Below are 25,365 nucleotides of genomic sequence, written 5' to 3' on the forward strand. Positions count from 1 at the left end.
TTTGATATTTGTGGTATTGATCTAGAACCTGAGATCATCAACGAAGGCAAGCCCCGGTTTATGCATTAAACCATTACCTTGTTTACTTTGAAAAGTTTATCACCTATGTTACTTATTGCATTAAGTTGATTAATTCAAATGTTACCTACTTGATGCATTGCCTACCTTGTTAATTGTTTACCATCCTTGAAGATGATTTCATTTACAAAGGCGTAGAATTGCTTAGTATGCTTTATGGTAGGCTTTCAAAGTAAAAGTTTCGATACAATCAAAGATGGCATGCTGGCCAAAGAAAGAAAGAAGCTAGAATGAACTAGAGACTAGTCGGGTGACTTATCTTGAATGTTGGGTAATGTTGCTGACTATGTCGCTTAAAGGCCACTCATTGTGGATCTTCTGAATGAGACACTTTGTAGTACTGGTCACATACCCTGGTAAGCCTACTTTGGCTAATCCGATACTAAGACGGATGCCCAGGCACTAGGGAGTGGAGAGATGGTAGGAGTAGCGTGTACCCTCGTGGCTGGAATGTGGCCGGATTTGAGGTGTGCTATGCTCTCGGGTGGCATGGAGATGGCTTAGTATAGGAGGATCCGGTAGCGAGGTTGATGTATGCAAGATTAAGATCTACATATGTCATGTGATAAGGAATCCCCAGCTGGGACTTGAATCAATTCGAAATGCTAGTACTCCGTGGATATGGAGACTCGATTCATTACAGAAGCAATGCAGGACTGGTGAATTACTAAAACATGAGAAAAATATGGAATGAGAAGGATTGAAACATGGGATATGAACACTTAGTTTGAGATAATGAACTAAGAAGACTTAGGGGTAAAACTTGAAAATAGAAACAAGAATAGTAAGCTTTTGGCAAAGAACTTTTGAATCTTGCTACATCCTTACCTTGACCCAACACCTGCATCTCTAAAGTCCTTCAACCCCTTTTTCGTCGGGTCAGTCTTGTTGAGTACTTTTGTACTCAGGGTTTGTTAACCCTTGTTGTAGGTGAGTCAGCATGCGCAGGCTTGTTTTGGTCCCTGATGCATGTCAGTGTTTGAAGTCGATGACGATGAGGAATGATGAATGGCCTTTGGACAAGGCACTAGTTTGTGTGAAATAAATAATGTTAATGTAATATTATCCCGCTACTATGGTTGTATGACACTTATGGTATTGTAAGTTTGAAACAACTGGTTTGTAATATTAAAACTTAAGTCTTCCACTTTATGATCTCTGATATGTATATTGAAAACTGTTGTAATCCACAATGTCTGTGATTGAGATCCTGTATGGAAAAGATTCATGGATGATTCGGGTTTCCCGAGGACACCCGACAGACCTGTTAAGTTGTGGGGAACTCATGTACGCTATCAGAGGTCTGTTGAGACAACGATAGATGCACGTGGGCCTGATTTCTTAGGAGGTTCTGCCATAGCTGGTATCAGAGCAGGTCCTATCTAAGATCATTGTAGGTTACTTTGGAAAACCTTCAAACTGATTTGGATCAAAGAAATTAAACTTGATATTTTAAAGTTAAAATTTCTTTCTTCTTACCTCTGATCTAGCCTTTATCCTATATTATTTGAAAGTTTGTGGTGGATAATATGATTAGGTTTGTCCTATGTATTAAAAAAATCTAGTACTTTTGATTATATAAATCTTTTGTACCTAGATTCGTAAGATCGATTCATGCATCATGCTTGAACACCTTGCATAATAATTCCCCTTAAAAGTGGTTGGGTAAGTATTGTCAATCCCATTCTTGCTAACCTCCATTATCCTCAAGCTATTCTTATAGTCCTACCCTAACTTCTACAGGCTATGGCAAAGACCAAGATAACCACACGCAAGTCCACCGGACCTCACGGAGTCCTCATCACCAGTTGGCACCGTGAAACCACGAGCTTGGTGAAGGAAGTTCTAGGAACATAGGAGATGAAGGATCTTCAAGCAATTCCACCAACATCGAGAACCTTACCACTGGAGCTCAACACTCTTCATCAAGCTCATGCCAAAGATCAAGAGGAACTGGCGGAAATGCGAAGGTACATCACCATGAATACCGAGTTGTGGAATGAAGCCTGGACATGAGAGGATGCGGCCAATGAACGTGTCCATGAGTTGGAGTTCTACGTAGAAGACCTAGAAATGGACAATGCCATTCTTCATGAGAATGTCCACATGCTATACGCTCAACTTCATCCTCCTCATGGGGATGGTGAAGTTATAGATGAAGAAATGATTGTAGATCTAGGAGAAGTCAAGAATGAAGAAGAGGAGGAGGATCCTGAGGAGTTAGTGTACTTCTTAGATGAAGATGAGGTTTCATTCGATATGGACACGGACGCCGATGACTAAGAGCTTGGAGTAGTAATAGTTCCTTTACTGCTTTTCTAGTAAACCAGGGTTGTCTTGTGGGATACAAGACATGTAATATAAATAAGTAACCCTTTGTAGCATGAAACCTTTTAACTGCTTTCAATAAATAATAATGTAAATCAACGTGTCTCTCTAACAGATGCCTCGTCCTATCACCCGAGCTGGTGCTAGTGGCTCGCATGACAATGATGATATCCCAAATCCTCCACCAATGCCTCTAACTATGGTAGATGCCATAGCCGCACTCGTCAATGCAACAGCAGAGAATGCTAGGTTGTTAAGGGAATTGGCTCAGAACCAATAGGCACCATACCCTAATCGTGGCCGCCATAATAATGGAAATGACGAGTCAACCTATGTTGATTTTACTGACACACGTCCACCTATGTTCTCTAAGGTAGAAGAGCCATTAGAAGCTGATGATTGGCTTAGGATAATAGAGCAAAAGTTTGAGCTGATTCACTGTACCGAGATTCAGAAACCAAGGTTTGCGGCACAGCAACTCTGAGGAGCTACTGGTGCCTGGTGGGCAAATTTGGTAGCTGTACAGCCCGCTGGTCACCAAATCACCTGGATGGAGTTGAAGGATGCCTTCAGGGCACACTATATTCTAGATGGTGTGATGACCATGAAGTTAGAAGAGTTTTTGGCTCTTAAGCAAGGGGAGCACCCGGTGATGCACTATGTTGGGCGCTTCAATCACCTATCACAGTATGCTATAGAATATGTGAATACTGACAGGAAGAAGAAGAATCATTTCCTTAGAGGCCTGAACACTAAACTTTAGACCATGATGGCAACTTGTGGTAACGCAACTTATCATGAGATAGTCAACATTGCTATCGCTTCAGAGGAGAATTACCGCCGACATAAGGAGGCGAAGAAAAAGAGAGTATCTGCTTCTGGATCGTTGAGTGGAAAGCATCAAAAGATAGTCTACCATCCTCAGAATCATGGCCGTGCGCCATTCCGCCCACAACAAAGTCAAAGCAGGCAGCAAATCTTTATTCGCCCTGCAATTAAAACGCCTTATCCTCATCAAGCACCGTAGTAGCAAAATAATACAAATAATGCAAACCGCACTGCTACTCCCCAGAATCATAATTATCCATGTTATAATTGTGGTAAACCTGAACACTTTTCTCGAGAATGTCCGTATCCCAGGAAAAATAATCCTGATGGACCTAAAGCCCCTGTTACTCAAGCTCAGAATCAGTACAAGGGCAATGCTCAGAACTGTCAGAAGGGTCAGGCTGAGAAGAAAACTAGAAGGGTCTTCTATACTCAGGTGGAATCTATTCTAGAAGGAGAACCAGTAATGATGGGTATGTTTCCCATTGCTAAGCATCCTGCAATTACCTTATTTGATTCTGGTGCATCCCATACATTCATCAATCGTACATTTGTTGTGAAGCATGGGAAACTATTGGGGAAACAAAAGAACCATATCATATATAGTCGCCCGGGGGACGAATCTATACAAGGGAGGTAGTTCAGCATGTACCTATTGATTTGGGAGGATATGAGTTCCCTACCAATATGCTGATATTAAAGGATCAAGATATAGATGTGATCCTTGGTATGAACTGGTTAACCCAACACGGGGCTATCATAGATGTCCTGCGTAGAACCATAAGGGTAAATGCACCTGACAACAAAACCCAACTTCTCATCCAACTTCCCTTTCCTAAGAGTACGGTTGGAACAGTCTGTGCAACTACTGTTGAAGAAGCCGAGAAAATTCCTGTGGTATGTGAATTTATGGATGTCTTTCCCGATGATCTGCATGGTCTACCACCAGACCGAGATGTAGAGTTTAGAATTGATCTGAAACCAGGAATGGCACCTGTGTCCAGAAGAGCATATAGGATGCCACCCAAAGAACTAGCAGAATTAAAAATCAAACTACAAGAGTTGTTAGACAAGGGTTTCATTCAACCCAGTTCATCACCTTTGGGATGCCCTGCTATCTTCGTGAAGAAAAAGGACCAAACCTTAAGGTTATGTATTGACTATCGGCCATTAAATGAAGTCACCATAAAGAACAAATACCCCTTACCCCAAATTGATTTGCTTTTTGATCAACTTGCGGGAGCTAAGGTGTTCTCGAAGATAGACTTGAGATCAGGCTATCACCAGATTAAGATCAGACGGGAAGATGTGCCAAAGATAGCGTTTACTACCCGATATGGTCTATATGAGTATCTAGTCATGTCTTTTGGGCTGACCAATGCCCCGGCTCATTTTATGTACCTGATGAACTCAGTTTTCATGCCCGAGTTGGATAAGTTTGTAGTGGTGTTCATTGATGACATTCTTATCTATTCTAAGAGCAAAGAGGAACATGCGGAACATCTCCGCATTGTTCTACAACGATTAAGAGACCATGAATTATATGCCAAATTCAGTAAACGTGCATTCTGGTTAGAGGAAGTACAATTTCTAGGTCATGTGTTATCTGTTGAAGGTATAGCTGTTGATCTGAGCAAGGTAGAAGAAGTCCTTAACTGGAGAGCACCTACCACTAGTTCATCAAGTTCGTAGTTTTCTGGGGTTGGCAGGGTATTATCATCGGTTCATCCCTAACTTCTCCAGAATTGCGAAGCCAATTACTGAAACTGTTGAAAAATCAAACTAAGTTTGTATGGTCAACAGAATGTGAGAAAGCCTTTCAAACATTAAAGAAGTTGCTAACAACTGCACCAGTATTAGCACAACCTGATATCGAGAGGCCGTTTGATATCTATTGTGATGCATCTGGAATTGGTATTGGCTATGTTCTTATGCAAGGAGGCAGAGTCATAGCATATGCTTCTAGACAACTCAAGAAGCATGAAGAACATTATCCCACCCATGATCTTGAATTAGCCACGGTTGTTCATGCACTCAAGGTTTGGCGACATTATTTATTGGGCAATATCTGTCATATCTATATGGATCACAAAAGTTTGAAATATATCTTCACTCAGTCAGAGTTGAATATGAGGCAAAGAAGATGGTTAGAACTTATCAAAGATTATGACTTAGAAGTGCATTATCATTCGAGCAAGGCTAATGTGGTTGCCGATGCCCTGAGTCGCAAGAGTCATTGCCATTGTCTGACTGTGAAACCTATGCAACTAACATTGTGTCAAGAGATAGAGCATCTGAATTTACAAATCATAGAACAAGGTTCCCTATCTAATATTGCAGTTGAGTCCACTATCAAAGATCAGATCATTGCTGCTCAATGGAAAAGTAAGGGTATAGCCCATATCAAAGATAAAGTTAGATCTGGAAAACCAACATGTTTCAATATTGATGAATCCGATGTCGTATGGTTCAAAGATAGATTGGTAGTACCCAAAAGTCCAAAGCTGCGAAAGTAGATTCTTGATGAAGCTCATTCTACAAGATACTCCATTCATCCAGGTAGCAACAAAATGTATCATGATCTAAGAAAGAGATATTGGTGGACCAAAATGAAAATAGAAATAGCTCAGTATGTGGCCAAATGTGATACTTGCCAGAGAGTCAAGGCGGTTCACATGAAGACTGTAGGTCCATTACATTCATTGCCAGTTCCATCTTGGAAGTGGGAAGATATCTGTATGGACTTCATTGTGGGGTTGCCTAGAACATCTGCAGGCTACAATTCAATATGTGTTATTGTTGATCGCCTAACCAAGATAGCTCATTTCTTACCAGTTAGAGATAAATATCGAGCGGAACAGTATGTAAAGCTTTATCTTGATAGAATCTTCAGTCTGCATGGGGCACCCAAGACCATTGTCTCTGACAGAGGATCATTGTTCATATCCAAGTTTTGGAAAAGTCTACATGAGTCTTTGGGAACTAAACTTATCCATAGTTCTGCTTATCATCCGCAAATAGATGGACAGACTAAAAGGGTAAATCAAATTCTTGAAGATATGTTGAGAGCATGTGTCCTTTCCTATAGTGCTAAATGGGATGAATGTCTTCCCTTAGCTGGATTCTCATATAACAATAGCTATCAAGAGAGCATTAAAATGGCACCATTCGAAGCATTGTATGGTCGTAGATGCCAGACACCTTTAAATTGGTCAGAAGCTGGAGAACGTTGGTTCTTTGGGCCGGATGTGGTCAAGGAAGCTGAAGAGAAAGTTAAACTCATAGAAGCTAATATGAAGGTAGCTCAATCCCGACAGAAAAGCTATGCTGATAAGAGGAGACGACCGCTAGAATTCAAAGTGGGAGATCATGTCTACCTCAAGGTATCACCGATGAAAGGAGTTCATCGATTTGGGATTCGGGGAAAGTTGGCGCCCCATTATGTCGGTCCTTTTCAAATCCAACAACGATGTGGACCGGTCGCCTATCACGTCAAGCTACCAGATCACATGTCAGCTGTGCATGATATCTTCCATGTATCCTAGTTAAAGAAGTGTCTTCAAGTACCTGACCAAGTGATCGACTTTGGTGATGTAGAACTAGAACCTGATTTGACTTATGTCGAGTACCCCATTAGAGTCTTAGATCAGAAAGATCGAGTCACTCGAAGACGTACAATCAAGTTCTAGAAAGTACAATGGAATCAACACACTGAAGATGAAGCTACTTGGGAGTCCGAGGATTACTTAGAAGAAAACTTTCCTAACTTCTTTGCTTCTATCTAGTTGCAATACTTTGTCTATATTGTAACTTGTTTCTTTTGTCAAAAGAATGGAAAACCCCCCTCACTAGCCTTTTGAATAAAGTTATGATGTGTTAGCTTGACACATTTCCTTTTCCATTACTTAATCCTAAGTTTTAAATCTTGGGACGAGATTTCTTTAAGGGGGAAGGGTTGTAACACCTCTGGTGTTTTGACCTAGCATTAAAACTTGACATGTCCTCATATGCATTGCAAAGCATTCATAAAGTAGGAAATTTTGAATGCATTCACTAAATAAGCTTTATTTCATAGTTGTTATTTTATGTGATGTAATGTGATCCAAAACTTTACATAAAGATCATGACCACAAGGGTCAAATTTCATGTGATCATGTGAGACCATGTGTCATTTGACTCAAATAACCCTAATGGGCCATGTAATTGGTCAAAAACCATAATTAAGTAAAAAGGGAAACAAATTAAATGTGAATTTAAATTCAAATCATTAAAGTCCTTTTTGCCCCTTTTATCTATTTCAAAATCCATTTGGAATTTGGGGGTGTGACAAAGAGAAAATTTGAAGCTTATTTTATAAGGATCAACTTTGATATTCAAAGTTTTTAAAGTTTACATATAAAATTTGGAGTAATTTTGAAATGATTCAAACGCTCTAATGCACCCCAAATTCAAATTTCAAAATGGAGGCAGAATTTGAAAATGTTCATTAAAGAAAAGTTGTAGAGTTTGAAAAGTTGAGCAACTTTCATTTTTGGAGATTTTCAACTTCTTTAGAAAATTTGTGAGTAATTTGCAAAATAAGCGCAGTGGCAATTCTATAAATAATTAAAAAAAATCAAATTGAAGCCGCCGGCGCCACGCAGCTGCTTGCCGCCGACCGTCTTCGCCGCTTTCTCGTGCGGTGACACGCCGCTGTCTCCGTGGCGACCTTGTTCGGGAGCTGTCGACGCCGGACGCCTCCTTCACTTCTATAAATAGGAGCACCCGCCGCCGTCGTCCTTCCTTTCTTCTCTCCTCTGTTTCGCCACCGCTCAGCTCCACCGCTCACCGTAGCCGCCGTCAAACCCTTCCTGTCGTGCCTAGCTAAGCCAGCGTGATCACCTCGACCTAGCGCTCCTCTTCAGCTTGCTCACATCGCTTGGGTTGGCCGAAATCGCCCAGCGCAGCGCGTTCTTGCTCGTGACCGGCCGGAGCTCCGCCATGATCATCTCACCGTGGTCAAGCCACTCTGGTGAGCCTCTCGTCAATTCATCTTATGGTTTAGCTTCCTAGTGTCATCCTGTTGCTCGTATGCTCGGTCGTTTTCCCTGTCGAAGCCAGTCACGTCGAGGAGTGTCTTGCCGCCGTGCCTGTGGCCGCCATGGCCGGCGTGGAGCTTCCTCTGGTGCACCTGCTGCTGTTCTGAGGGCTAGGATAGATTCATAGGGTAGTGTTGGTCATGCAGGTACAATCTGCCTCGCCGGAGCCTCACTACTGGTGTGTTTTGGTCGACCGGAGTCGACAGCGCCGCCGCGTGTCCTGTTTATGTCGCTGACGAGCGGGGCCTGGCTATCAGTGAGAGAGAGAGAGAACAGTGAGATTTTGTTAATTTCTGAATTTTGAATAGTGCAGCAACTTTGGAAATTTATAGGAAAATAATTACAGCTCTAAAAATTCTACAAATTTATGTGTAGCTTTTGTACATGTTCTATTATGGTTTAAAAATATGAAATTTGAAATTTGAATAAATGTTTAATGTTCAAAAATTCAGTCAATTAATTGATAAATGCAATTTCCATAATTTTTGTAGGCCACTGTATAACTCCAAAAATTATGAAATTTATTTTGGTACACTAATTTCTCATAAGGAATCTTGCATAAAATTTTGAGCTTAATTGAACAAAGTTGATTTTATACCTAATATAGGCTTAATTATTTAATTAATTATTTACTTAGTTAATGCTTAATCATTTAGGGTTTGTTTGACTTTGGAATTGATTGTTGACCTTGGGTCAGTAACATATGGTGATCCTTGGCACCTTAATTAGTTATTTGAGCTCATACCTAACTTATAATTAGTAAATCTTAATGACATTTCATGTGATAACAAAGGTCATTAGTAAGTTAACTTGTCGAAACCCTAGATGTTAGTGGCAATTGGTTTTGTTGGCTTGCAACTGTACCATGAAGGAAAGTTGTATTCAAGGTGTTATTATATTTCATGCACCATGAAAGCATCATGTTTACATTATCATCATGTTGAAGCATATGTTATTATTTCGTGTAGAATCCGAGAGTGAAACGATTCTAGTTGAGCAAGTTGTGGAAGAATCCCCGGTTGTCTCGGGATTTGATATTTGTGGTATTGATCCAGAACCTGAGATCATCAACGAAGGCAAGCCCCGGTTTATGCATTAAACCATTACCTTGTTTACTTTGAAAAGTTTATCACCTATGTTACTTATTGCATTAAGTTGATTAATTCAAATGTTACCTACTTGATGCATTGCCTACCTTGTTAATTGTTTACCATCCTTGAAGATGATTTCATTTACAAAGGCGTAGAATTGCTTAGTATGCTTTATGGTAGGCTTTCAAAGTAAAAGTTTCGATACAATCAAAGATGGCATGCTGGCCAAAGAAAGAAAGAAGCTAGAATGAACTAGAGACTAGTCGGGTGACTTATCTTGAATGTTGGGTAATGTTGCTGACTATGTCGCTTAAAGGCCACTCATTGTGGATCTTCTGAATGAGACACTTTGTAGTACTGGTCACATACCCTGGTAAGCCTACTTCGGCTAATCCGATACTAAGGCGAATGCCTAGGCACTAGGAGTGGAGAGATTGCAGGAGTAGCGTGTACCCTCGTGGCTGGAATGTGGCCAGATTTGAGGTGTGCTATGCTCTCGGGTGGCATGGAGATGGCTTAGTATAGGAGGATCCGGTAGCGAGGTTGATGTATGCAAGATTAAGATCTACATATGTCATGTGATAAGGAATCCCCAGCTGGGACTTGAATCAATTCGAAATGCTAGTACTCCGTGGATATGGAGACTCGATTCATTACAGAAGCAATGCAGGACTGGTGAATTACTAAAACATGAGAAAAATATGGAATGAGAAGGATTGAAACATGGGATATGAACACTTAGTTTGAGATAATGAACTAAGAAGACTTAGGGGTAAAACTTGAAAATAGAAACAAGAATAGTAAGCTTTTGGCAAAGAACTTTTGAATCTTGCTACATCCTTACCTTGACCCAACACCTGCATCTCTAAAGTCCTTCAACCCCTTTTCCATCGGGTCAGTCTTGTTGAGTACTTTTGTACTCAGGGTTTGTTAACCCTTGTTGCAGGTGAGTCGCATGCACAGGCTTGTTTTGGTCCCTGCTGCATGTTAGTGTTTGAAGTCAATGACGATGAGGAATGATGAATGGCCTTTGGACAAGGCACTAGTTTGTGTGAAATAAATAATGCTAATGTAATATTATCCCGCTACTATGGTTGTATGACACTTATGGTATTGTAAGTTTGAAACAACTGGTTTGTAATATTAAAACTTAAGTCTTTCGCTTTATGATCTCTGATATGTATATTGAAAACTGTTGTAATCTACAATGTCTGTGATTGGGATCCTATTCGGAAAAGATTCATGGATGATTTGGGTTTCCTGAGTACACCCGACAACCTGTTAAGTTGTGGGAACTCGTGTACGCTATTAGAGGTTTGTTGAGATAACGATAGATGCACGTGGGCCCGATTTCTTTGGAGGTTCTGCCACACAACTCATTTGGCAATGTCATGAAGGAAGTGTTCTGTGGAGCACCAGTTGATCAGACTAGACCAGCGTACTTTAATGGTTTTCGCCCTTTGGTTATTGGAAGCAACATGTGAGTTCAAGTCGACAGCTGAATGGTGGGCAGATTTAGCAGTCGTCGATACAATAGCTCCTAGGAGGCTAGATTTAGCAACCTCCGATGCAGCAGGCGTCAGGAGGACAAGTCTAGCAGCCTTCGATGTAGCAATCAGTAGGAGGGTAGATACAACAGCCACCCGTACAATAATCATTAGGTCCTCCTATCACATAGACAGCTCCACCTCTTGCTAGGCAGTCTCAGCAGTATATAGTGCAACAACCAACTTCGCCAGCTACATTGTAGGTTGTGCAACAGCCGACACAGGGAGCATTCAATATTTCATATTAGATGACCTAGTCGGCTCATAGAATTGCTCCATCGGTTCAGAGGATCATTAGAAACACTAATGCAGCTTATTTTGATAGTTGACTGTAAGGATTTGCGTCTCATATGGCCCAAATTGATGACCCAGATGGATATAATGCTATCTCTGATGCCAGTACTTATGAATATACACCTCACCCAAGGAATCAGAATGCTCAGGCCTATAATCATATGGTCTAGGCCCAGGGACAGCATGACAAGCTCAAGGTCGGCAGGTGCAAGCTCAAGGCCAATAAGTGCAAGTTCAAGGTCCGCCTGCTATAGGTATGAATCCAGGATGAGTTGATCAACAAGTTAATCGATATGATGCAAAGTCAGTTTGGCTTGAAGCCAAAAGATCAAGTGGGCAGATATCAGAGTCCATATCAAACATGTTTTGACATTATTACTCTCCCTCCACGCTATAGAGTTCCTGTTTTCTCAAACTTTTAGGGACATATGACATGTCAACCATGGAGCACATCAGCCGCTATATTGCTCAGCTGGGAGAAGCATCTAAGGAAGAGGCTCATAAAGTTCGATTCTTCCCACTATCTTTATCTAGACTGGCTTTAACTTAGTTCTCCTCATTAGAACCTAACTCCATTACAGGATGGGCTGATGTGGAAAAGAAATTTCATGCATATTTCTATACTATAAATGGGGAGAAGTAGATCACTAATGTAACACCCTAGTGTTAAGCTTGCTTTCTTCCACTTGCATAGCATGAGCATGAGCATAAGCATCATTCATACATTTGCATCCATGAGCATGAAATGATGCATTGTCTAGTTGTGATTATTTTAAATTGCCTTGTGAATGTTTAGTGATCATGCTTGGTAATGCAAGTGGGTGTTGTTTGGTCACCAAAGCAACTTAGACACACTTAGAATGAAAAATGGAACCAAGTTTATATTGGTGATCTAGTCCAAAAATGCTTCTAAGTGATGGTATGACTAGAAATACCCTTTATCATGTTAGTTGTTTGACCTATCTTGACTAATTACTTAGAGAGCTTGCATGATAGTGGACCCTAAATAAAAGTTGTAGTTTAGCTCATGTAGAACAAACTTTGTTCTATGGTCAAGAGATGAATTAGTGCCTAACTTAGTCAAATAGAGCTCACAAAAATCAACTTGATGCTGTTTTTGAAACCAAAAAATGGTTGTCCTGAGCTAACTTTTAGTTTCCATGTACCCACCTTTGGTGAATCTTAATTTGCAAACCATTTTGAATTTGGCCAAACTTCATTAAGCAAAGTTGGAGTATTCATGTAGCTCTACAAAATGGTGAAATTGGTTTACCAAAACACTGCACGGATTGGGAGATCTAGAGGGGAGAAAATCATGTTTTAGTTGGCCTGAATCAGCCCTTGCTTGTTCAAACGCAGCGGGCAGTGGCTGACCAGGGTTAGGCTATGCGTGCCATGTGGCGGCCGTACACGTAGCCCACGCTATCGGGCTAGAAGGGGAGAATGCGGGCGCCCACCCTCCTAGGCACTCACTCACTCTCTCGATCTCCCTCTCTCTCACCATCACATAGCAGAGGCAGAGACCACTGCGCTGTGCCACCGTCGTGCTCTCGCTGGCCAAGCTAGCCACCCACACCGCACCACCACTCGATTCATCTCACCCACAGCTCCATCATGTCACGCTACACCACATCGAACTGCTAGCAACACCATTCTAGCACTGGTAAAGCCCCTAGGGCCAATGTGCTATGGTCGCCATGGCCACATTGCACCGTCAAGCTTGAGCTTGCCGTGGCCGAGCCACCTTGCGCCTACACCTCCCTCTCCTCTGTTACGTAGTAGCTAGGGCTCATGCATGCTGTAGCCATTGGCCTTTGGCCAATGCCGGCCTTTTTGGAGGTAGAACGTGCACCGCACCACCGTGACATGGCCACGCCGCTGCCATGCATGTCACCGTGGCCATGCTTGCACCATCTTCTTCCTTTCTTGCTTTTAGGTGTTAGAGCATAGCCTTAGGATGGTGAAGCTCAAATGGAAGACGATTGCACAAAGCCATCACTCGGCTCACCAAAACACCGCAATGTCGCTGTCATGCTCGCGACGCCGTGCTGCCATGCACGCGGCCATGCTTTAACAGTGTCTCCATGAGCCAAAACCTTAAACCTAGATCTCTCTTAGGTCACCCTAGAGCTGTAGCCGAGCTCGCCCGAGCTCACCATGGCCAGAGTACCACCACGTGCCTCCACCATTCGCCATGAGCACCACCGCCATGCCTAACTACCGTAATAGCTCCAACTACCTAGCTCTTTGAGTGCGGAATGGTGGTGGCCATCGCCGGAGACCTCACCGTCAGCAAGCTTCGTGCCGGTCAACCGCGCCACTACTAGTGTGGGGATGACAGTTGGGGTCATGTTGACCGTGGGGCCTGGGTGTCAGTGCCTCTGGGGTGTACTGCGCCGAGTGCATTTAGTATTTACTAGGGTTTTGATGTTTTTCTTTTTATTCTTTTTATATAATTTGTTGCTAACTTGTAAAATTCATAACTAATTCTAGGAGTGTCCAAATTTAGTGAACCAAATTTTGATAGCTTCATCTTGACGAGTACTATCTGTTAAAAAAATGAAACTTGGTATGTGCCATAGTTTTGTACCTTGTTTAAATTATCTTGTTTATTACCTATTTAATCTGGTAAAATGCCTAACTTGAGTGTGGAAAATGCTAAAAATGTGATTCCAATTTTGTTGGTCTTGTTTTGACATGCTGTAGCTAGGAAAAATATTAAACCTACAGTAGGCATGCTTTGGGTATGACTTTGTAATTTAGCTTTATTAAATGCTAGTTTCTTGTGAAATTAATTGTGGTAGATCTATGTAATTTATGGGCATGAAATTATTTTCATAGCATTCTTGCATTATGAGGAATGTAAGAAAAATAGTAAATCTGTTACTTGACACTTTTAACTATGCTATAACTATTTAAGTTGTTATAAGCCAATGTAACTTGTCATTTTTCTAGAGGTTGTTGTGCTTATTCAAACGGCATGAAATTTTAACAGTAGGCTCTTGGGAGTATGTAAGCACTGCTGTAAATTTTCTAGAATTTATTGAGCACTGGAAGTAGCAATTCCAATTTTCATCTAAATTAATTGATAAATTAATAAAGGCTTATATAAAATTGATTTGGGTCCAACCATTATACTTTTTAACATGTTGGTGATATATATAACCTGCTGGTACAGTTGGTTATGCCTAGTTTTGATTGGTTGTATGCACTTAGTTATTTATTGCTCTATAATTCACTTGCATCTAGTTTCTTGACTTGATTGCTTTATGTGAGTTTGATGCTTGTTATTTAGATGCTTAGGCTAAGTAAGATAAGTTGTTAGCTGTAGGTTTTAGACCTCTTACTGATGATGAACAACTTTACCTTAGGTTGCTAGAAGTGGTGAGTGTATGTTTCCTATACTAGAGAAGAGATATGCACCTACTCAGTAAAATTAAGTTAATCATATTAGCACCTTGTCATCATGTTGTTAATAATGTATATATATATGCATTGCACCATATCATTCATATCATCCCTTGTACATTCTATATATTTATCTATGTGCTCATGCATATAGGATCGATAGAGGGAGTGACCCTGCTGGAGTTCAAGCTCGAAGGAGAGGAGACCCGCAAGAAATCCCATAGCAGGAGGTTCCCGAACGAGAAGGATCAGGAGGAGTTGTCCAAATGCCCTGACCACCGACCCTCAGCCTACTTGAAAGGCAAGCCCCGAAGCATTCTAAACCTCCTATGTTTTATAAATATCCACTTGAGTTCTTTATGTTTGATGCATTAAGTTGTAGGAGTTGTTTGGAAACACTTGATTCATATAATCTGCTTATCCAAAAATATATACCTTGAACCCTGTGTAGGTCTAGGATCGAATGCATGCTTAGCCGTGCTTAGCTCGGTAGAAGTTGGGTGATTTCCTGTCACTTACGAGATACAGGTGGATACCGGATCACGGTTGGCTATATTTGCTATCGTGGAAAAGAACCATGTGATGATGTAAATGGAGGCCTGGACGAAGTCTATGTGGTAGGTTGATTCATGTGATTCCGTCCATGTTGATTAAGGACCGTATCATTGGAGGACCTCTTGTCATTTTGAATGCATCCTGTCACTTAGCTGGCTAGATAACTCGTTCCGACCGCAAAGCCGAGTAGCTCAACTTAGGCCAAGAGTCATTCCTTCCAAGTGTGCACACTAGAGGTAGTAAGGATGTGCGAGGAGCTAGATGTGAGCCTAAGGGCAGGCTGGGTCTGAGCATCCTGGCAGCTGGTCAGTTCCTAAGGGTGCGGCACTGATCGAACCCATGAAGTTGAGTCCTGAGTGGTACCAAAGGTGACCCAATGCGACCCCGACGGGGAAGTGTGGGTTTGTGTTAGGATTTTTACCCAGCTAGTTCCAATCAATTCAAATCGTCGTCTCTCTCGGATAGTGAGAAATTTGACTTAGCCTCTTCATCATAGTAACTCAATGGATTATGATGGTTATGATGAATATGAAAATACTATACTAGATATGGTTACTGTTGTTTGCTTTAGCTTAAACCAAGTGATTGCTCTAGTATAGGTGCCAACCTAGAGATGCTTAATTATAATAGGTATAACTTGTTGCTAGAATAACTGAATAGATCAAGATATTTATTACTTCTACTTTTATGCAAAATGTCATCAAGCCAGCTCTACCTTGCATAGCCTTGCATAATCCTTGGTGTCTCTTTATTTTTGGTTTATGACGGGTAAGTCTAGCTGAGTACATCCTAGTACTCAGGGTTTATTCTCACTTGTTGCAGATGGTACCATGTATCATGGTTATTGCAAGAATTGTTTCTCTCTCACCATGGATGAGGAATGAGGCCAATGGGCAAGGACTTTTCTAGTAGCTTCTCTATGTGCTTTTGTTGGAAATGATCATGAAACTGACATGTATCTGAACCATGTGTGTGATGGTTTCAAAACTATGTTGCTTCCGCTACTAAATTTGAACTTTGGGTTGTAATAACTTTATTCGTACTCCAATGTATGTTGAACTACTTGTGAACTTTATGTAACATGTGACATGTATGTTGAATCATGTACAATCTTGGTTTGTATGTTGGTTATGATTGGAGGTCCTTCGCAACACTCAATGGACTACCGGGTTTATATGGGCTCAAGTATGATAGTGCTACCGCCCTGGTGGTTGCCATTGTACTTGTTCTTTTAAAATTGGTCGGTTCTACAATAGCTGGCATTGAAGCAAGGGTCAACACTATTTTCCATATATGTAAGTAAAACAAAGGTTTTTGTTTTACAAAACCAGTTTTGGCAACTTATAACTATATATATATAGGTGTGCTCAAATCTGAAATTTGAATCTAAAGTATGCCAGTGATCATCTCTTTAAGCCCTATTACGGATTTCAGTTGGCTTAATGAGTACTAACTTTGGCGGGTTTACTTTCTTGCAATTTTATTTCGTCGTCCATATGACATGCTATTGTATGGGTGCCATTCTCTTGAATGGTAATGTATGGATCAATATACCTCTACGCCTAGGTAAATTGATGAGTGACATGACCGCAAGATGTTAGCGTGCGGTCTAAGGGGAGCGGTAGTTTTGATACTAAAGTATATATATATATATATATATATATATATATATATATATATATATATATATATATATATATATATATATATATACGGAAGTATTTCATTGTGGGCTAGTTTTGATACGGCTATATATGCATATTTATATGTATGTATGGATGTATTTACACATGGGTAGCTTTGATACAGAAGTATATATATATTATATATATATATATATATATATATATATATATATATATATATATATATATATATATATAGAAGTATTTAGAATGAAACCTAGAGACTAGACATTCATTTCTGTATATATATATAATTGTGGGTACTAGGCTGAAATGAAATTCTTCTGCAGGTATGCTAATAGTGAAATGTGTAGTCCAACTAGTTTTGCTTATATTATGAGAGAACATATGTATGCCACCGTGTATGTCGCTAGAATTTTAATTTTTTTCCTAAGTTTGTGAGGACGTACGAAACGTGCATGCAACATGATAACTCATTCATTCGCATTTATGCATTGTTCCTTCCCTTACACGTTTCTTATCACAATAACTAAATTTTTCTAATGTAAGGTTTGTTCTCACAAGAGTTGCACCATATGTTGTTGGTACAGATGGCAGGCACTAGGGTCATTGGCTAGGAATGATATGTTCTTGGGTTTGTTTGGCACCCCCACTTTGCTTTGGATGGTGCTGCACTCAGTGGGGTACACGGAGCCACCTCGCTACTTTTGGTCATAGGAGTACGTGGAGGGGCAGCCATGGTACGAGGTGCAGGTGACCATTCCCGCTCGCACATAGGCACCACAGTGGTGGAATGGAGGGCTAAGTCCAAGGGGAAGTCCCCTCGAGAAGGTGCACAAGTGGCAGCTTTTGAGGTTCTGAACAAGATTTGTCAACAGCATGGTGATGAGCTTACAGCCAGTGCAACAGGGACCTTTCCTCAGGTGGACCTGTTTGTGATAGCTTGGTTACAGACTAGCCATAATACTTTGGTGCGGGATCGTGATGAGCGGGCACAGAGTTCGAGTCCAACCATGAGTGCCATGTTTGCTATGATTCAGATGTTCTATGCACGGCAGGATACTAGGGATTTCTGGTAGGAGTCCTACACCATTTGCGAGGACAAGCTCATGTGAGCTAAGGCGAGGATAGGGATGTAGCTCAGGCAGCGATGGAGGCCATTTAGGCTCAGATGGTATAGGTCGGTCAGTAGAGGGACGCTGCCATTCATCGCACAGAGGCATCAGAAGAGGCTAGGATGAGGACTATGGTTCTAGCTGGTCAGTAGGTGATAGAGTTTGGTCACATGGAGCAGTAGTAGATGCATTGGCTTCAGTAGGCTCAGAACACCATCGCAGAGCTTCAGCACAACATCGACTGCCTCAACAATACCATTGACCCCATTCATCCCCCAGATGTAGAGGAGGAGAATCCATATATGTTGATTGAGGATGATGGTTGAGAGGAAGTTGTGGACGAGCCAGAGGAGGATGTTGTGCTCATGGGGGACAACAATGATGAGCCTATGTATGACATCGACATCGACCACTCGGATGAGTAGAGTAGCTATAGTGACTAGCTAGTTGCGCTAGATGCTTTCTTTTGCAATCATAAGTAATGGACAAGTAATCTAAGTCTCGGTTTAATTAATGTAACTTTGATGTAACTTTGGAACCTTGTATGGGTAGTTCATGATGGTGCTGAACATTAAGAAAAGTCCAGTTCTATTTTGCTAGCAAAAATTTGGCATGTATGTGAACGCGTTGCTAGAATGCCAAGTAATAATATTGGTGATGTGTTGTGGAAATGAATTATTGTGCCACTATTTTATTGTATGAATTTATTCTCTCCGTTGAATTCAGTTTGGCATAATTATAAAATTCTTCTGCAATTCATTGGCATCATCCAATAATTACTTGTTGATGAAATTCTATAGATGACGCGCACCCATGGTCAGGGGTCTACTGGCGGTTAGGATGGTAACAACAATATACCCCCACTACCACCACCCTCAGCAATGGAGTTCTTTGCTCAGTTTCTAGGGAACCAACGTGCTATGGAGGAGATGTTGCTCAATATCGCACAGAATACTGCACGCGGGGGGTACTAGCATCAGGGACTGGAACCCAACCAATACAGCACCTTCAAGGATTTCTTGGACATGAAGCCACCCATCTTCAAGGAAGTAGAGGAACCACTGCAAGCCGATGAATGGTTAAACACAATTGAGCAGAAGTTTCACCTTCTGAGGGTCACAGAGCAGATGTGTCACAGAACCGACCAATTTATAAGAGCATAAGTACAGAAACAATCACTGAAATGATCAAATTCTCGAACTTGAGCCCATATAAACCCGGTAGTCAACCGAAATCTCGAAGGATTTCAAACCAACTTGCATACAACCAAGATCACAGTAATTCAACATAACATATCATACGTTACAACATTTTGCAGACATTCGTAAATAGATTACATCATCATAGAGTCATTGTTATTACAAAACAAGTCTTGTAAAACATGCGGAAGCAAATAGTTTAACTTACACACCCGAGTTCAAATACACATACTGGTTCGCTGATCACAACCCGCAAAAGCATTCAGATAAGAGAACAGAGATCATGCCCATGATCTAGTCTTCATCACCCACCGGGTGGAGACAATACTTACAGAATCCCTGATATAAAAGGTCATCTACAACAAGAGGGAATAAACCCTAAGTACGAGAATGTACTCAGCTAGACTTACCCGTCGAAAACCAAAACAAATGACACCAAGGATTATGCATAGCTTAATGTAGTGGATTTGGCTGACACTTTCTTTTTGCTGGAAAAGCATAAGTAATAATGATCAACTCTTGACTTGAACTAGCAGTGACTTTTAGCCATTAACCTGTCAACTATATTAGCACATGTACTAAGCAATCATTTTATTAGGGTGCAAACATTAATAACCATATCAAGTATACATTGTGGCAACCTTATCATCATCATCCATTTAACCATATCGTTAAATTAATTGAATCTACGTTGCCGCTGCTCAGTCAAGTTCTCACTATCTGGGAGAGACGGCGATTCGAATCGATTCCTATCTAGCTAGAGGGGTATTCCCCATCAGGGTCGCAAACAAGTCACCTTTGGTACGATTCAGGAGTCGCGAGTCTGAATAGTGCCGCAAAATCAGAGAACCACTCTGCCATGAGTGCTCGGTGACTTAACCCGCCCTTGGGCTTACGCCAATGGTTCCCTGCACATCCTTACTTCCATCCTAGATTGTGGACCCCTGCTCGCGTCCCTGGCCTAAACTAAGCTACTAGGCTTCACGGTCGAAACGACTTATCTGGCCAGCTAAGTGTTAGGCTGCGTTCAACATGACATGAGGACGTACAGCGTATCGGTCCTTAAACGACTCAGATGGAGTCACTATGTCCAAACCTACACAAGACTCCGCCCGGTCTTAATTCATTATTAACATGGTTCTTTTCCATGATAGCAAATATAGCCAACCATGATCCACCTCATCCTAAAAGCTCGCAGGTGATAGGAAATCACCTGACTTCTACCGCACTAAGCATGGCTAAGCATTTAACCCGTTTCTGAACTTAAATAGGATTCCAGTGCGATATCTGGACAAGGAGGGATATATAATGCAGCAATTGGTTCCAACCAATTCCTATACTTAGTGCATCATCAACGAATAAAAGATACTCAATGTACTTGTAAAAACATGGGAGGCTTAATATGCTCCAGGGCTTGCCTTTTAGGAACGAGGAAGGCTGGTGGTCAGGGCACTCGGGCAACTCCTCCGCGGCGGCTGCTTCGTCGGCTTCCTGCACCTTGGGCTCCTCCTCCTGGTTGGCTCCCTCGAACTCTAAGCAATGTCACTCCCTCCGGCACACCTATTGCATGAATGCGCAAGATAAATATCATGGATGCACATATATTCCCCACATGAACGAATGTCCGGGATGCTCGGGGAATGCACATGTTCGCTGTAGTTTGCATATTCCAACTTAAGCCCTATTCAAATCACTTTCACTTACCAAGTTTATACAACCTAATGTATAATTGCTCATCTTCAGTTAATGACCTAGCACCTACACCTAAGCATATTCTCAAGTCCCCTAAACAATCAACGAGAACATTGCATCAAGCATACACTCAAGCATTTGTATTTCAGAAAAATGAAGACTATGTAGCGGTACAGTAAACTAGCCATAACTGGAGATTTATAAATCCAAATGACATGCAACAAGACAATCTGGAAAGCTTATGAAATTGTCTACAATTCATTTTCAGACCTCAAAGCATGATTCAATACTTTACTAAGTCGAATTCTTTGATCAACAGAACTCTGTCCTCACAAGGCAGAGAGTAAGCAAAACTGGAACCTAACTTTAAACAGCTGTAGTTTCTAAACTACTAGGCCAAATGCGCTCAAATTTTGACAGGAGCTAGATACATAAATTATCTACAACTCTTGTATTCATCACATTCACAGAAAACCAAAATATCTTGGGGAACTTTCTAAAGTCCCCATATCTATCCAGAGGGACATAATGCAAACGAAATAATTAATAACTTATGATGTAAACACATAATTGGACAAAACTAACTCTACTCACATAACACTCATATCACAAGAACACCAGAAAGTAGGGTGTTTGATGAGGACATGGCACCTTCAGATACGAACAATGATTATAAGGTGCACTCATTCCTACATTTGCATAGTGGCTTTGGTTATAATTCACTTGGTTCCACATGTACATGTCACTATTTGATTGTAGGTTCAAATATGTTTCATAATGGAAGTTCATCAAAGTTAAACTTTTGGTTCGTCGGCAGCCCGACAGTGCCTCATTGGGAAGGCCATAACTCATCCATCCGGAGTGCGATCGAGGTCAATGAGCACTTGATGGAAAGCTTGTTTGATAAGCTTTCAAATAGATCTGGTCTCATCTCAATATCACATCGGCAAGGCCTCCAAATCACCAATATATTATGTCGCTATTTCTGGCGGGAGCTACACTGTCGTCATGGGCTTGTTAGACATCCTTGGGACCCAGGCCCAAGTTGGAGCATGCCCCAAGAAGATGGAGAACACCTAAGAGATGGCCTTGGACGTCCTCCTCCTTGGCCACCACCTTAGGAGGCCAGCAAGGACGTCCAAGCCAAGCTAGAGGCCTAGTCCAATCCGAGTTCGAGTCTGCCTCGGCCGTCAGGACCAGTCTGCAATAAAATGGACGCCCAGGACGCATCTGAACTCCGTTTTTGATGATCCACATATGGATGGAAAGCTAATTTGATAAGGAAGCTAATACAAGTGGTTTCACATCAAAACCTCTTTAGAATCAACAGGAATAGTCAAAACAAATCAGCGTCCAGAATCTGCCAGGGTGCTGCGACACCTACTTTTGGTCCGTTGGACCGTGTATCGTGTTTGGGCCCATTAGGGGGCGCGTCCAGGGTAGGCGATGACCCTAAGACCTTTATAATCATACGCTCCCGCCGTCATTAGGTTTTGGGTTTTGCTTAGATTATTCTGTCAAGAAACAGTTTTCGCCGTTCTTCGGTTTGTGAGACCCCAACTCGTGAGATTAATCTTTCATCTGTAATTTGGTTGCGTTCTTTCTTGTTCTTGCTTGTGTTCTTCGTTGCGCAGGCAGGGATTAGCCTTCTTGGCGAGGTTAACCTGGTCCGTGACTTGTTGATAACCAGATGAGCTGTGGTGCTAAGATTGCAGGGTTTGATCTTTCGATCTGAAGCCGGATCGGTGTGTCATTCTCCGCCACAACGATAGTTACCATCACCTGACGGAAGATCGGGATCCCCGTCTCCATTAAGTGGTAATCAGAGCTAAGGTATACCGTCAGGTTCACTTTTATTCCCTAGTTTGAGAGTTTCGCATTCGTCCTATAGTCCAGTGCCATACTTTTATTTCCTATCCTAGAACCTTCCGCGCCATAGCCTTTGCATATTTCAGTTTCAGATTCCGTTGTTGAGTTTGTGTCCTAGGTCAAAGTCTTGTTGCTGGTTTAGATTGTGTTCTTTTCTAGTTTGTGTTGATCTCTCCACCCGCCGCTATTCCGTATTACCATCGGTTTGCATCTTGTGTCCACTAAAACCCTTATTCGAGCAGCTTCCTTAAAATAGTCATAACTTTTGCATTCGAACTCAAAATGGGGAAAATTTTATATCTACGGAGAACGCTAGAAAATTTTAGATCTATTTCATCCCAGCATAGCTGGGTTCGCAAAAATTAGATTTGCGAAATTCGATTAGGAAAATTGAGTTTCTGGGCCCACAAGTTTTGGTATGCTTTTTAGAGCACAGTCCTAATTTTCTATAGGCCACATCTTTTATTCAATTGAGCTCAAAATTTTTGTGGTTTATTCTTGTGTGCTCCTTGCTGAGAAAAAATATCAAAAGAGCAAAAGCAAGAAAAAAAAGATTGGACAAAAAAAATAAAAGAAAAAAAATAGTAAAAGAGAATAGAAGAGATCGAAAAGGAGCACATAAGGAACACTCAATAGCTCTATTGTTTGTGGTACCTTTTGCCTTGTTCATATCCGTTGCTACCTTTAATACTTGTTTCCTTTCATCCTTGTTTCCTCTCTTGTTTATCACAACTGGTGATAGGAACACGTATAGGCCAGCAACTAGGACAAGTGCTCTAGACATTTATTCAATATTGTTGTCTGTCACTGACTTGTGTGCCACATATATATATTTGTTTTTTTTGTGCCTCCCAAGCTCCACATATATACTTTAGATCAGTACAGAAAAAAGGTCCTTGCAATCTCGGTACCACTACCTCATAGGTATCATGAACCAGCCGCCGATTGTACCGCCCACTGCTTGTATTGGTAAGAACTTTGTAAGAGCTTGGTAAGACGCTTCCACTTGCTGTCAAAAGTGACACCACTGCAACCACATAGTCATTTGATAGGGATAATATTTTTGTATTGTCTTTTGCTGTCTTCTAACAATGACAGGTTGTTCGTATCCATCGACTTATGATGGTATAGGTGCTGATGAGTACATGGAGTGGGAAATTGCCATCGACAACATATTTGCTACTCGCTTTATGTGTCCAAAGAGGAAGGTAAAAAATGCAGCTAGTGTTTTGCGACATTCTGCTTTATCTTGGTGGGAGTCTTTAGATCCTTCTAATAAACCTCAAACTTGGAATGATATGAAACTTCTTATGCGAGAAACCTTTGTTAATCCACCTACCGTTTTGATTTCATATGATGAGGTGCACCATTTGGAGGAAGAATCTGTTGTTATTCCTCTTGCTATGACTAACCTTCTGCAGGATAATATCCATAAGCGAGAGGATGACATGGAAGAAAATGAGGAGCTCACAACCTCATATGCAAATTCAGAACCATCACTTCACAATGCACCTATTACTCCTGCTGAGAACACAGGTAATGCCCATGGTGCTACACTCACGGAAGGTGAAAATTGTCTTAATGTACTAAATTTTTCCACAAACCATGCTATCATAGAGCAATTGTTAGTGGAACCCTCTCTTGATTTATCTTTGTCCCGTGATAATTTGCTTGATGTTCCTTGTGATAAAGATGAATTAGTTGATGATGCTTCAGTTTTCCATGTTTTGGAACCAATTACTTATGCTGAACATAAACGTTTGCTTCCCATTGCTACCGAAAAAAAGAAGAAATTATTGTATTCTTTAAATACTTTGGGTTATATTGAGTTTGATACTTTATATGCTCTTAGTAGTTTAGAAGAGAAACTTAAATGTGTTGAATTGCCATGGTTGTCTACTTGTACATATCATTTTATTGGAAAATATAATTGTAAAGGAGAGTATATGGTGCATCGTGTCTATATTTGTTCAACTCTGAAATCTCCTAATATTGCGCAAAAGTATGATCAACCAAAGGATTCCAATTGCTATAATCTTATCATGTTGAGTTTCCCTAGTTTTGTTATAAAGAAACATGTTAAATTTCAAGAAGGGGAGCAATGTTGGCTACTACCAACAACGTTTCCTTCAGCTAATCCCAAACCGAGGACGGTTTGTTATCAAGAAGGGGAGGATGATGAGGACATGGCACCTTCAGATACGAACAATGATTATAAGGTGCGCCCGTTCCTACATTTGCATAGTGGCTTTGGTTATAATTCACTTGGTTCCACATGTACATGTCACTATTTGATTGTAGGTTCAAATATGTTTCATAATGGAAGTTCATCAAAGTTGAACTTTTGGTTCGTCGGCAGCCCGATAGTGCCTCATTGGGAAGGCCATAACTCATCCATTCGGAGTGCAATCGAGGTCAATGAGCACTTTATGGAAAGCTTGTTTGATAAGCTTTCAAATAGATCTGGTCCCATCTCAATATCACGTCGGCAAGGCCTCCAAATCACCAATATATTCTGTCGCTATTTCTGGCGGGAGCTACACTGTCGTCATGGGCTTGTTAGACATCCTTGGGACCCAGGCCCAAGTTGGAGCACGCCCTAAGAAGATGGAGAACACCTAAGAGATGGCATTGGAC

Source organism: Miscanthus floridulus, chromosome 13, assembly GCF_019320115.1.
Source record: "Miscanthus floridulus cultivar M001 chromosome 13, ASM1932011v1, whole genome shotgun sequence".
Lineage (NCBI taxonomy): Eukaryota > Viridiplantae > Streptophyta > Magnoliopsida > Poales > Poaceae > Miscanthus > Miscanthus floridulus.